The following is a 12,013-nucleotide window of genomic DNA, read 5'->3' as shown; positions in this document are numbered from 1 at the left end:
CCGATTCCACAAAATTATAAAAAGTATACGGCTGTGTAGCGGGGATCAAAACGAGTAATTTCATGTATAAAGTTTAATTAATCTCGCAATAGTTTGCCGGGAAACATCGATTATTCCGATCTAGAAAGAGACAGAGATAGTCGATTCGCGTTATGTTAAATATTTCAAGGTTCCCGATTCCACAAAATTATAAAAAGTATACGGCTGTGTAGCGGGGATCAAAACGAGTAATTTCATGTATAAAGTTTAATTAAACTCCCAATAGTTTGCCGGGAAACATCGATTCTTCCGATCTAGAAAGAGACAGAGACAGACGATCCGCGTTATGTTAAATATTTCAAGGTTCCCGATTCCACAAAATTATAAAAAGTATACGGCTGTGTAGCGGGGATCAAAACGAGTAATTTCATGTATAAAGTTTAATTAAACTCCCAATAGTTTGCCGGGAAACATCGATTCTTCCGATCTAGAAAGAGACAGAGACAGACGATCCGCGTTATGTTAAATATTTCAAGGTTCCCGATTCCACAAAATTATAAAAAGTATACGGCTGTGTAGCGGGGATCAAAACGAGTAATTTCATGTATAAAGTTTAATTAATCTCGCAATAGTTTGCCGGGAAACATCGATTATTCCGATCTAGAAAGAGACAGAGATAGTCGATTCGCGTTATGTTAAATATTTCAAGGTTCCCGATTCCACAAAATTATAAAAAGTATACGGCTGTGTAGCGGGGATCAAAACGAGTAATTTCATGTATAAAGTTTAATTAAACTCCCAATAGTTTGCCGGGAAACATCGATTCTTCCGATCTAGAAAGAGACAGAGACAGACGATCCGCGTTATGTTAAATATTTCAAGGTTCCCGATTCCACAAAATTATAAAAAGTATACGGCTGTGTAGCGGGGATCAAAACGAGTAATTTCATGTATAAAGTTTAATTAATCTCGCAATAGTTTGCCGGGAAACATCGATTATTCCGATCTAGAAAGAGACAGAGATAGTCGATTCGCGTTATGTTAAATATTTCAAGGTTCCCGATTCCACAAAATTATAAAAAGTATACGGCTGTGTAGCGGGGATCAAAACGAGTAATTTCATGTATAAAGTTTAATTAAACTCCCAATAGTTTGCCGGGAAACATCGATTCTTCCGATCTAGAAAGAGACAGAGACAGACGATCCGCGTTATGTTAAATATTTCAAGGTTCCCGATTCCACAAAATTATAAAAAGTATACGGCTGTGTAGCGGGGATCAAAACGAGTAATTTCATGTATAAAGTTTAATTAAACTCCCAATAGTTTGCCGGGAAACATCGATTCTTCCGATCTAGAAAGAGACAGAGACAGACGATCCGCGTTATGTTAAATATTTCAAGGTTCCCGATTCCACAAAATTATAAAAAGTATACGGCTGTGTAGCGGGGATCAAAACGAGTAATTTCATGTATAAAGTTTAATTAATCTCGCAATAGTTTGCCGGGAAACATCGATTATTCCGATCTAGAAAGAGACAGAGATAGTCGATTCGCGTTATGTTAAATATTTCAAGGTTCCCGATTCCACAAAATTATAAAAAGTATACGGCTGTGTAGCGGGGATCAAAACGAGTAATTTCATGTATAAAGTTTAATTAAACTCCCAATAGTTTGCCGGGAAACATCGATTCTTCCGATCTAGAAAGAGACAGAGACAGACGATCCGCGTTATGTTAAATATTTCAAGGTTCCCGATTCCACAAAATTATAAAAAGTATACGGCTGTGTAGCGGGGATCAAAACGAGTAATTTCATGTATAAAGTTTAATTAATCTCCCAATAGTTTGCCGGGAAACATCGATTCTTCCGATCTAGAAAGAGACAGAGATAGTCGATCCGCGTTATGTTAAATATTTCAAGGTTCCCGATTCCACAAAATTATAAAAAGTATACGGCTGTGTAGCGGGGATCAAAACGAGTAATTTCATGTATAAAGTTTAATTAATCTCCCAATAGTTTGCCGGGAAACATCGATTCTTCCGATCTAGAAAGAGACAGAGATAGTCGATCCGCGTTATGTTAAATATTTCAAGGTTCCCGATTCCACAAAATTATAAAAAGTATACGGCTGTGTAGCGGGGATCAAAACGAGTAATTTCATGTATAAAGTTTAATTAATCTCCCAATAGTTTGCCGGGAAACATCGATTCTTCCGATCTAGAAAGAGACAGAGACAGACGATCCGCGTTATGTTAAATATTTCAAGGTTCCCGATTCCACAAAATTATAAAAAGTATACGGCTGTGTAGCGGGGATCAAAACGAGTAATTTCATGTATAAAGTTTAATTAATCTCCCAATAGTTTGCCGGGAAACATCGATTATTCCGATCTAGAAAGAGACAGAGACAGACGATCCGCGTTATGTTAAATATTTCAAGGTTCCCGATTCCACAAAATTATAAAAAGTATACGGCTGTGTAGCGGGGATCAAAACGAGTAATTTCATGTATAAAGTTTAATTAATCTCCCAATAGTTTGCCGGGAAACATCGATTATTCCGATCTAGAAAGAGACAGAGACAGACGATCCGCGTTATGTTAAATATTTCAAGGTTCCCGATTCCACAAAATTATAAAAAGTATACGGCTGTGTAGCGGGGATCAAAACGAGTAATTTCATGTATAAAGTTTAATTAAACTCCCAATAGTTTGCCGGGAAACATCGATTCTTCCGATCTAGAAAGAGACAGAGACAGACGATCCGCGTTATGTTAAATATTTCATGGTTCCCGATTCCACAAAATTATAAAAAGTATACGGCTGTGTAGCGGGGATCAAAACGAGTAATTTCATGTATAAAGTTTAATTAAACTCCCAATAGTTTGCCGGGAAACATCGATTCTTCCGATCTAGAAAGAGACAGAGACAGACGATCCGCGTTATGTTAAATATTTCAAGGTTCCCGATTCCACAAAATTATAAAAAGTATACGGCTGTGTAGCGGGGATCAAAACGAGTAATTTCATGTATAAAGTTTAATTAAACTCACAATAGTTTGCCGGGAAACATCGATTCTTCCGATCTAGAAAGAGACAGAGACAGACGATCCGCGTTATGTTAAATATTTCATGGTTCCCGATTCCACAAAATTATAAAAAGTATACGGCTGTGTAGCGGGGATCAAAACGAGTAATTTCATGTATAAAGTTTAATTAATCTCCCAATAGTTTGCCGGGAAACATCGATTCTTCCGATCTAGAAAGAGACAGAGACAGACGATCCGCGTTATGTTAAATATTTCAAGGTTCCCGATTCCACAAAATTATAAAAAGTATACGGCTGTGTAGCGGGGATCAAAACGAGTAATTTCATGTATAAAGTTTAATTAATCTCGCAATAGTTTGCCGGGAAACATCGATTATTCCGATCTAGAAAGAGACAGAGATAGTCGATTCGCGTTATGTTAAATATTTCAAGGTTCCCGATTCCACAAAATTATAAAAAGTATACGGCTGTGTAGCGGGGATCAAAACGAGTAATTTCATGTATAAAGTTTAATTAAACTCCCAATAGTTTGCCGGGAAACATCGATTCTTCCGATCTAGAAAGAGACAGAGACAGACGATCCGCGTTATGTTAAATATTTCAAGGTTCCCGATTCCACAAAATTATAAAAAGTATACGGCTGTGTAGCGGGGATCAAAACGAGTAATTTCATGTATAAAGTTTAATTAAACTCCCAATAGTTTGCCGGGAAACATCGATTCTTCCGATCTAGAAAGAGACAGAGACAGACGATCCGCGTTATGTTAAATATTTCAAGGTTCCCGATTCCACAAAATTATAAAAAGTATACGGCTGTGTAGCGGGGATCAAAACGAGTAATTTCATGTATAAAGTTTAATTAATCTCGCAATAGTTTGCCGGGAAACATCGATTATTCCGATCTAGAAAGAGACAGAGATAGTCGATTCGCGTTATGTTAAATATTTCAAGGTTCCCGATTCCACAAAATTATAAAAAGTATACGGCTGTGTAGCGGGGATCAAAACGAGTAATTTCATGTATAAAGTTTAATTAAACTCCCAATAGTTTGCCGGGAAACATCGATTCTTCCGATCTAGAAAGAGACAGAGACAGACGATCCGCGTTATGTTAAATATTTCAAGGTTCCCGATTCCACAAAATTATAAAAAGTATACGGCTGTGTAGCGGGGATCAAAACGAGTAATTTCATGTATAAAGTTTAATTAAACTCCCAATAGTTTGCCGGGAAACATCGATTCTTCCGATCTAGAAAGAGACAGAGACAGACGATCCGCGTTATGTTAAATATTTCAAGGTTCCCGATTCCACAAAATTATAAAAAGTATACGGCTGTGTAGCGGGGATCAAAACGAGTAATTTCATGTATAAAGTTTAATTAATCTCCCAATAGTTTGCCGGGAAACATCGATTATTCCGATCTAGAAAGAGACAGAGACAGACGATCCGCGTTATGTTAAATATTTCAAGGTTCCCGATTCCACAAAATTATAAAAAGTATACGGCTGTGTAGCGGGGATCAAAACGAGTAATTTCATGTATAAAGTTTAATTAATCTCCCAATAGTTTGCCGGGAAACATCGATTATTCCGATCTAGAAAGAGACAGAGACAGACGATCCGCGTTATGTTAAATATTTCAAGGTTCCCGATTCCACAAAATTATAAAAAGTATACGGCTGTGTAGCGGGGATCAAAACGAGTAATTTCATGTATAAAGTTTAATTAAACTCCCAATAGTTTGCCGGGAAACATCGATTCTTCCGATCTAGAAAGAGACAGAGACAGACGATCCGCGTTATGTTAAATATTTCATGGTTCCCGATTCCACAAAATTATAAAAAGTATACGGCTGTGTAGCGGGGATCAAAACGAGTAATTTCATGTATAAAGTTTAATTAAACTCCCAATAGTTTGCCGGGAAACATCGATTCTTCCGATCTAGAAAGAGACAGAGACAGACGATCCGCGTTATGTTAAATATTTCAAGGTTCCCGATTCCACAAAATTATAAAAAGTATACGGCTGTGTAGCGGGGATCAAAACGAGTAATTTCATGTATAAAGTTTAATTAAACTCCCAATAGTTTGCCGGGAAACATCGATTCTTCCGATCTAGAAAGAGACAGAGACAGACGATCCGCGTTATGTTAAATATTTCATGGTTCCCGATTCCACAAAATTATAAAAAGTATACGGCTGTGTAGCGGGGATCAAAACGAGTAATTTCATGTATAAAGTTTAATTAATCTCCCAATAGTTTGCCGGGAAACATCGATTCTTCCGATCTAGAAAGAGACAGAGACAGACGATCCGCGTTATGTTAAATATTTCAAGGTTCCCGATTCCACAAAATTATAAAAAGTATACGGCTGTGTAGCGGGGATCAAAACGAGTAATTTCATGTATAAAGTTTAATTAATCTCGCAATAGTTTGCCGGGAAACATCGATTATTCCGATCTAGAAAGAGACAGAGATAGTCGATTCGCGTTATGTTAAATATTTCAAGGTTCCCGATTCCACAAAATTATAAAAAGTATACGGCTGTGTAGCGGGGATCAAAACGAGTAATTTCATGTATAAAGTTTAATTAAACTCCCAATAGTTTGCCGGGAAACATCGATTCTTCCGATCTAGAAAGAGACAGAGACAGACGATCCGCGTTATGTTAAATATTTCAAGGTTCCCGATTCCACAAAATTATAAAAAGTATACGGCTGTGTAGCGGGGATCAAAACGAGTAATTTCATGTATAAAGTTTAATTAAACTCCCAATAGTTTGCCGGGAAACATCGATTCTTCCGATCTAGAAAGAGACAGAGACAGACGATCCGCGTTATGTTAAATATTTCAAGGTTCCCGATTCCACAAAATTATAAAAAGTATACGGCTGTGTAGCGGGGATCAAAACGAGTAATTTCATGTATAAAGTTTAATTAATCTCGCAATAGTTTGCCGGGAAACATCGATTATTCCGATCTAGAAAGAGACAGAGATAGTCGATTCGCGTTATGTTAAATATTTCAAGGTTCCCGATTCCACAAAATTATAAAAAGTATACGGCTGTGTAGCGGGGATCAAAACGAGTAATTTCATGTATAAAGTTTAATTAAACTCCCAATAGTTTGCCGGGAAACATCGATTCTTCCGATCTAGAAAGAGACAGAGACAGACGATCCGCGTTATGTTAAATATTTCAAGGTTCCCGATTCCACAAAATTATAAAAAGTATACGGCTGTGTAGCGGGGATCAAAACGAGTAATTTCATGTATAAAGTTTAATTAAACTCCCAATAGTTTGCCGGGAAACATCGATTCTTCCGATCTAGAAAGAGACAGAGACAGACGATCCGCGTTATGTTAAATATTTCAAGGTTCCCGATTCCACAAAATTATAAAAAGTATACGGCTGTGTAGCAGGGATCAGAACGCGTAATTTCATGTATAAAGTTTAATTAAACTCCCAATAGTTTGTCGGGAAACATCGATAGTTCGATCGCGCGAGAGAGACAGAGAAACGAACAGTCTTTTTTTCGATTTACGGCTAAAATAAATTTTTCTAATTTTTTTCAATAACATATTCCTCCTAAAATAACTTTTTTACATAGGGATTAAGCATTTAGAACGATACATTGTTTAAAATAAGGGCACTTTACTCTTGACATTTTACGGTTTTTTCAATTTTCTGAAAAATCCTATCATTAGATTTTTTTAAAAATACGATATTCTTGCTTAACTAACGTTTCTACATAGGGATTAAGCATTTAGAACGAAATCTAATGTCAGAAAATGGCACTTTACTCTTGACATTTTTCGGTTTTTTCAATTTTCTGGGAAATCCTATCATTAGATTTTTTTAAAAATACGATATTCTTGCTTAACTAACGTTTTTACATAGGGATTAAGCATTTAGAACGAAATCTAATGTAGGAAAATGGTACTTTACTCTTGATCGGTACGTTGGGACTTTGAAAATATTCGGGCGTTCCAATCGCTCGTCTGTTGCATCATAGCGCGTCTCGGCGCAATCGACCGATTCGCTCGATCCATTATTTTCGATTTACGGCTAAAATAAATTTTTCTCATTTTATTCAATAACATATTCTTGCTTAAATAACTTTTTTACATAGGGATTAAGCATTTAGAACGATACATTGTTTAAAATAAGGGCACTTTACTCTTGACATTTTACGGTTTTTTCAATTTTCTGAAAAATCCTATCATTAGATTTTTTTAAGAATACGATATTCTTGCTTAACTAACGTTTCTACATAGGGATTAAGCATTTAGAACGAAATCTAATGTCAGAAAATGGCACTTTACTCTTGACATTTTTCGGTTTTTTCAATTTTCTGAAAAATCCTATCATTAGATTTTTTTAAAAATACGATATTCTTGCTTAACTAACGTTTCTACATAGGGATTAAGCATTTAGAACGAAATCTAATGTCAGAAAATGGCACTTTACTCTTGACATTTTTCGGTTTTTTCATTTTTCTGGAAAATCCTATCATTAGATTTTTTTAAAAATACGATATTCTTGCTTAACTAACGTTTTTACATAGGGATTAAGTATTTAGAACGAAATCTAATGTAGGAAAATGGTACTTTACTCTTGATCGGTACGTTGGGACTTTGAAAATATTCGGGCGTACGCGGCGCGCTCGGCGCTTCGAACAGCTCCGGTGTCCCCATTATTTTCGATTTACGGCTAAAATAAATTTTTCTAATTTTTTTCAATAACATATTCCTGCTAAAATAACTTTTTTACATAGGGATTAAGCATTTAGAACGATACATTGTTTAAAATAAGGGCACTTTACTCTAGACATTTTACGGTTTTTTCAATTTTCTGAAAAATCCTATCATTAGATTTTTTTAAAAATACGATATTCTTGCTTAACTAACGTTTCTACATAGGGATTAAGCATTTAGAACGAAATCTAATGTCAGAAAATGGCACTTTACTCTTGACATTTTTCGGTTTTTTCAATTTTCTGGGAAATCCTATCATTAGATTTTTTTAAAAATACGATATTCTTGCTTAACTAACGTTTTTACATAGGGATTAAGTATTTAGAACGAAATCTAATGTAGGAAAATGGTACTTTACTCTTGATCGGTACGTTGGGACTTTGAAAATATTCGGGCGTACGCGGCGCGCTCGGCGCTTCGAACAGCTCCGGTGTCCCCATTATTTTCGATTTACGGCTAAAATAAATTTTTCTAATTTTTTTCAATAACATATTCCTGCTAAAATAACTTTTTTACATAGGGATTAAGCATTTAGAACGATACATTGTTTAAAATAAGGGCACTTTACTCTTGACATTTTACGGTTTTTTCAATTTTCTGAAAAATCCTATCATTAGATTTTTTTAAAAATACGATATTCTTGCTTAACTAACGTTTCTACATAGGGATTAAGCATTTAGAACGAAATCTAATGTCAGAAAATGGCACTTTACTCTTGACATTTTACGGTTTTTTCAATTTTCTGGGAAATCCTATCATTAGATTTTTTTAAAAATACGATATTCTTGCTTAACTAACGTTTTTACATAGGGATTAAGCATTTAGAACGAAATCTAATGTAGGAAAATGGTACTTTACTCTTGATCGGTACGTTGGGACTTTGAAAATATTCGGGCGTTCCAATCGCTCGTCTGTTGCATCATAGCGCGTCTCGGCGCAATCGACCGATTCGCTCGATCCATTATTTTCGATTTACGGCTAAAATAAATTTTTCTCATTTTATTCAATAACATATTCTTGCTTAAATAACTTTTTTACATAGGGATTAAGCATTTAGAACGATACATTGTTTAAAATAAGGGCACTTTACTCTTGACATTTTACGGTTTTTTCAATTTTCTGAAAAATCCTATCATTAGATTTTTTTAAAAATACGATATTCTTGCTTAACTAACGTTTCTACATAGGGATTAAGCATTTAGAACGAAATCTAATGTCAGAAAATGGCACTTTACTCTTGACATTTTTCGGTTTTTTCAATTTTCTGGGAAATCCTATCATTAGATTTTTTTAAAAATACGATATTCTTGCTTAACTAACGTTTTTACATAGGGATTAAGTATTTAGAACGAAATCTAATGTAGGAAAATGGTACTTTACTCTTGATCGGTACGTTGGGACTTTGAAAATATTCGGGCGTACGCGGCGCGCTCGGCGCTTCGAACAGCTCCGGTGTCCCCATTATTTTCGATTTACGGCTAAAATAAATTTTTCTAATTTTTTTCAATAACATATTCCTGCTAAAATAACTTTTTTACATAGGGATTAAGCATTTAGAACGATACATTGTTTAAAATAAGGGCACTTTACTCTTGACATTTTACGGTTTTTTCAATTTTCTGAAAAATCCTATCATTAGATTTTTTTAAAAATACGATATTCTTGCTTAACTAACGTTTCTACATAGGGATTAAGCATTTAGAACGAAATCTAATGTCAGAAAATGGCACTTTACTCTTGACATTTTACGGTTTTTTCAATTTTCTGGGAAATCCTATCATTAGATTTTTTTAAAAATACGATATTCTTGCTTAACTAACGTTTTTACATAGGGATTAAGCATTTAGAACGAAATCTAATGTAGGAAAATGGTACTTTACTCTTGATCGGTACGTTGGGACTTTGAAAATATTCGGGCGTTCCAATCGCTCGTCTGTTGCATCATAGCGCGTCTCGGCGCAATCGACCGATTCGCTCGATCCATTATTTTCGATTTACGGCTAAAATAAATTTTTCTCATTTTATTCAATAACATATTCTTGCTTAAATAACTTTTTTACATAGGGATTAAGCATTTAGAACGATACATTGTTTAAAATAAGGGCACTTTACTCTTGACATTTTACGGTTTTTTCAATTTTCTGAAAAATCCTATCATTAGATTTTTTTAAAAATACGATATTCTTGCTTAACTAACGTTTCTACATAGGGATTAAGCATTTAGAACGAAATCTAATGTCAGAAAATGGCACTTTACTCTTGACATTTTTCGGTTTTTTCAATTTTCTGGGAAATCCTATCATTAGATTTTTTTAAAAATACGATATTCTTGCTTAACTAACGTTTTTACATAGGGATTAAGTATTTAGAACGAAATCTAATGTAGGAAAATGGTACTTTACTCTTGATCGGTACGTTGGGACTTTGAAAATATTCGGGCGTACGCGGCGCGCTCGGCGCTTCGAACAGCTCCGGTGTCCCCATTATTTTCGATTTACGGCTAAAATAAATTTTTCTAATTTTTTTCAATAACATATTCCTGCTAAAATAACTTTTTTACATAGGGATTAAGCATTTAGAACGATACATTGTTTAAAATAAGGGCACTTTACTCTTGACATTTTACGGTTTTTTCAATTTTCTGAAAAATCCTATCATTAGATTTTTTTAAAAATACGATATTCTTGCTTAACTAACGTTTCTACATAGGGATTAAGCATTTAGAACGAAATCTAATGTCAGAAAATGGCACTTTACTCTTGACATTTTACGGTTTTTTCAATTTTCTGGGAAATCCTATCATTAGATTTTTTTAAAAATACGATATTCTTGCTTAACTAACGTTTTTACATAGGGATTAAGCATTTAGAACGAAATCTAATGTAGGAAAATGGTACTTTACTCTTGATCGGTACGTTGGGACTTAGAAAATATTCGGCCGTACGCGGCGCGTCTCGGCGCTTCGAACAGCTCCGGTGTCCCCATTATTTTCGATTTACGGCTAAAATAAATTTTTCTAATTTTTTTCAATTACATATTCTTGCTTAGATAACTTTTTTACATAGGGATTAAGCATTTAGAACGACATATTGTTTAAAATAATGGTACTTTACTCTTGTGATTTTTCGGTTTTTTTTGATTATTTGGAAAAATAAATTTTTGTAATTTTTTTAAATACGATATTCGTGATCAGTGAACGATTTCACATATGGATTAAGCATTTAGAATCGTGCGGAAGCGTTATTAAAAAAGTTTACTCGATGCGATGGGACTTTGAAAAGTTTGTGAAAATTTTCATATTGGGAAAAAATGTGTAATTTTTTGTCTAGTTTACGGTGGTGTAATTTATTTTAATGTTTACTATAAATTTTTTTTTCGTTCGTTCACGCGCTATGTTACAACAGCACGGCCGGGCGGTCTGTTGCCGCGGCGGTTTACACTCGTAAGCGCGCGTGCTATTCGGCCGGCGGCGCCGGCGTCCTTGCCGGCCGTTCGGTATCTATAAGAGATACACGGTCCGTGCGAGGCGGATGGAGCAGAGCGGGTTTTGGGCCAATTCTACGATCTCGGTCGAGAAGCTGTCTCAGAGCTCCTTCGGGGCTTCGGTCCTGACTGTTTCGTGCCGTTTACGTTACGGACTTTTCTCCACACAGCGTGGCCACGGGTCGGTGTCTTTGACCGAATGGCCCATATGTGGCAAGCCCTACGGGGTTGGTTACCCGTATGCACTTTGTATGTATACTCGTACTCACTGAGCAATCGACTCTTCTGTCCGAGCGATGGAAAAATTTTTTAAAATGCATCTGTAAGATTTGGAAGCAAATCGTACCAATTGAAAACTGTGGCTAAAATGAATAGCCCAGTGGAGAGAGAAAACTATCAAAAAACTGATTTTTTAAATCAAGAGGTGTCAGAAATCGAAATGCCTAGCGCGAGCGGAAGAACACGCTTTCTCGCCAGTCCAGCATGTGTCCTGTCCGTTCTTCCTCGGCTTGCCGATTTTGCCCAGATCAGAGGTTTCGTGCTTCCGGCGGTCAGAAGATCAGCGTGAGCGTACGCGCTTCCACGACTATGGCATCACCCATGTACTTTTTCCTTTGAATATATTTGAGTACATAAAAAATATTAAAACATATAGAGAGAACTGTGTCTTGGATCTTAAAAATTTGTCAATAGCGATGATATATTATTACTTAACTTGAAGTATTTGTACGTTTTAGCTGGGACGTACATTT

Source organism: Megalopta genalis, unplaced genomic scaffold (genome assembly GCF_051020955.1).
Source record: "Megalopta genalis isolate 19385.01 unplaced genomic scaffold, iyMegGena1_principal scaffold0038, whole genome shotgun sequence".
Classification (NCBI taxonomy): Eukaryota; Metazoa; Arthropoda; class Insecta; order Hymenoptera; family Halictidae; genus Megalopta; species Megalopta genalis.
Note: the sequence above shows the minus strand (reverse complement) of the source record.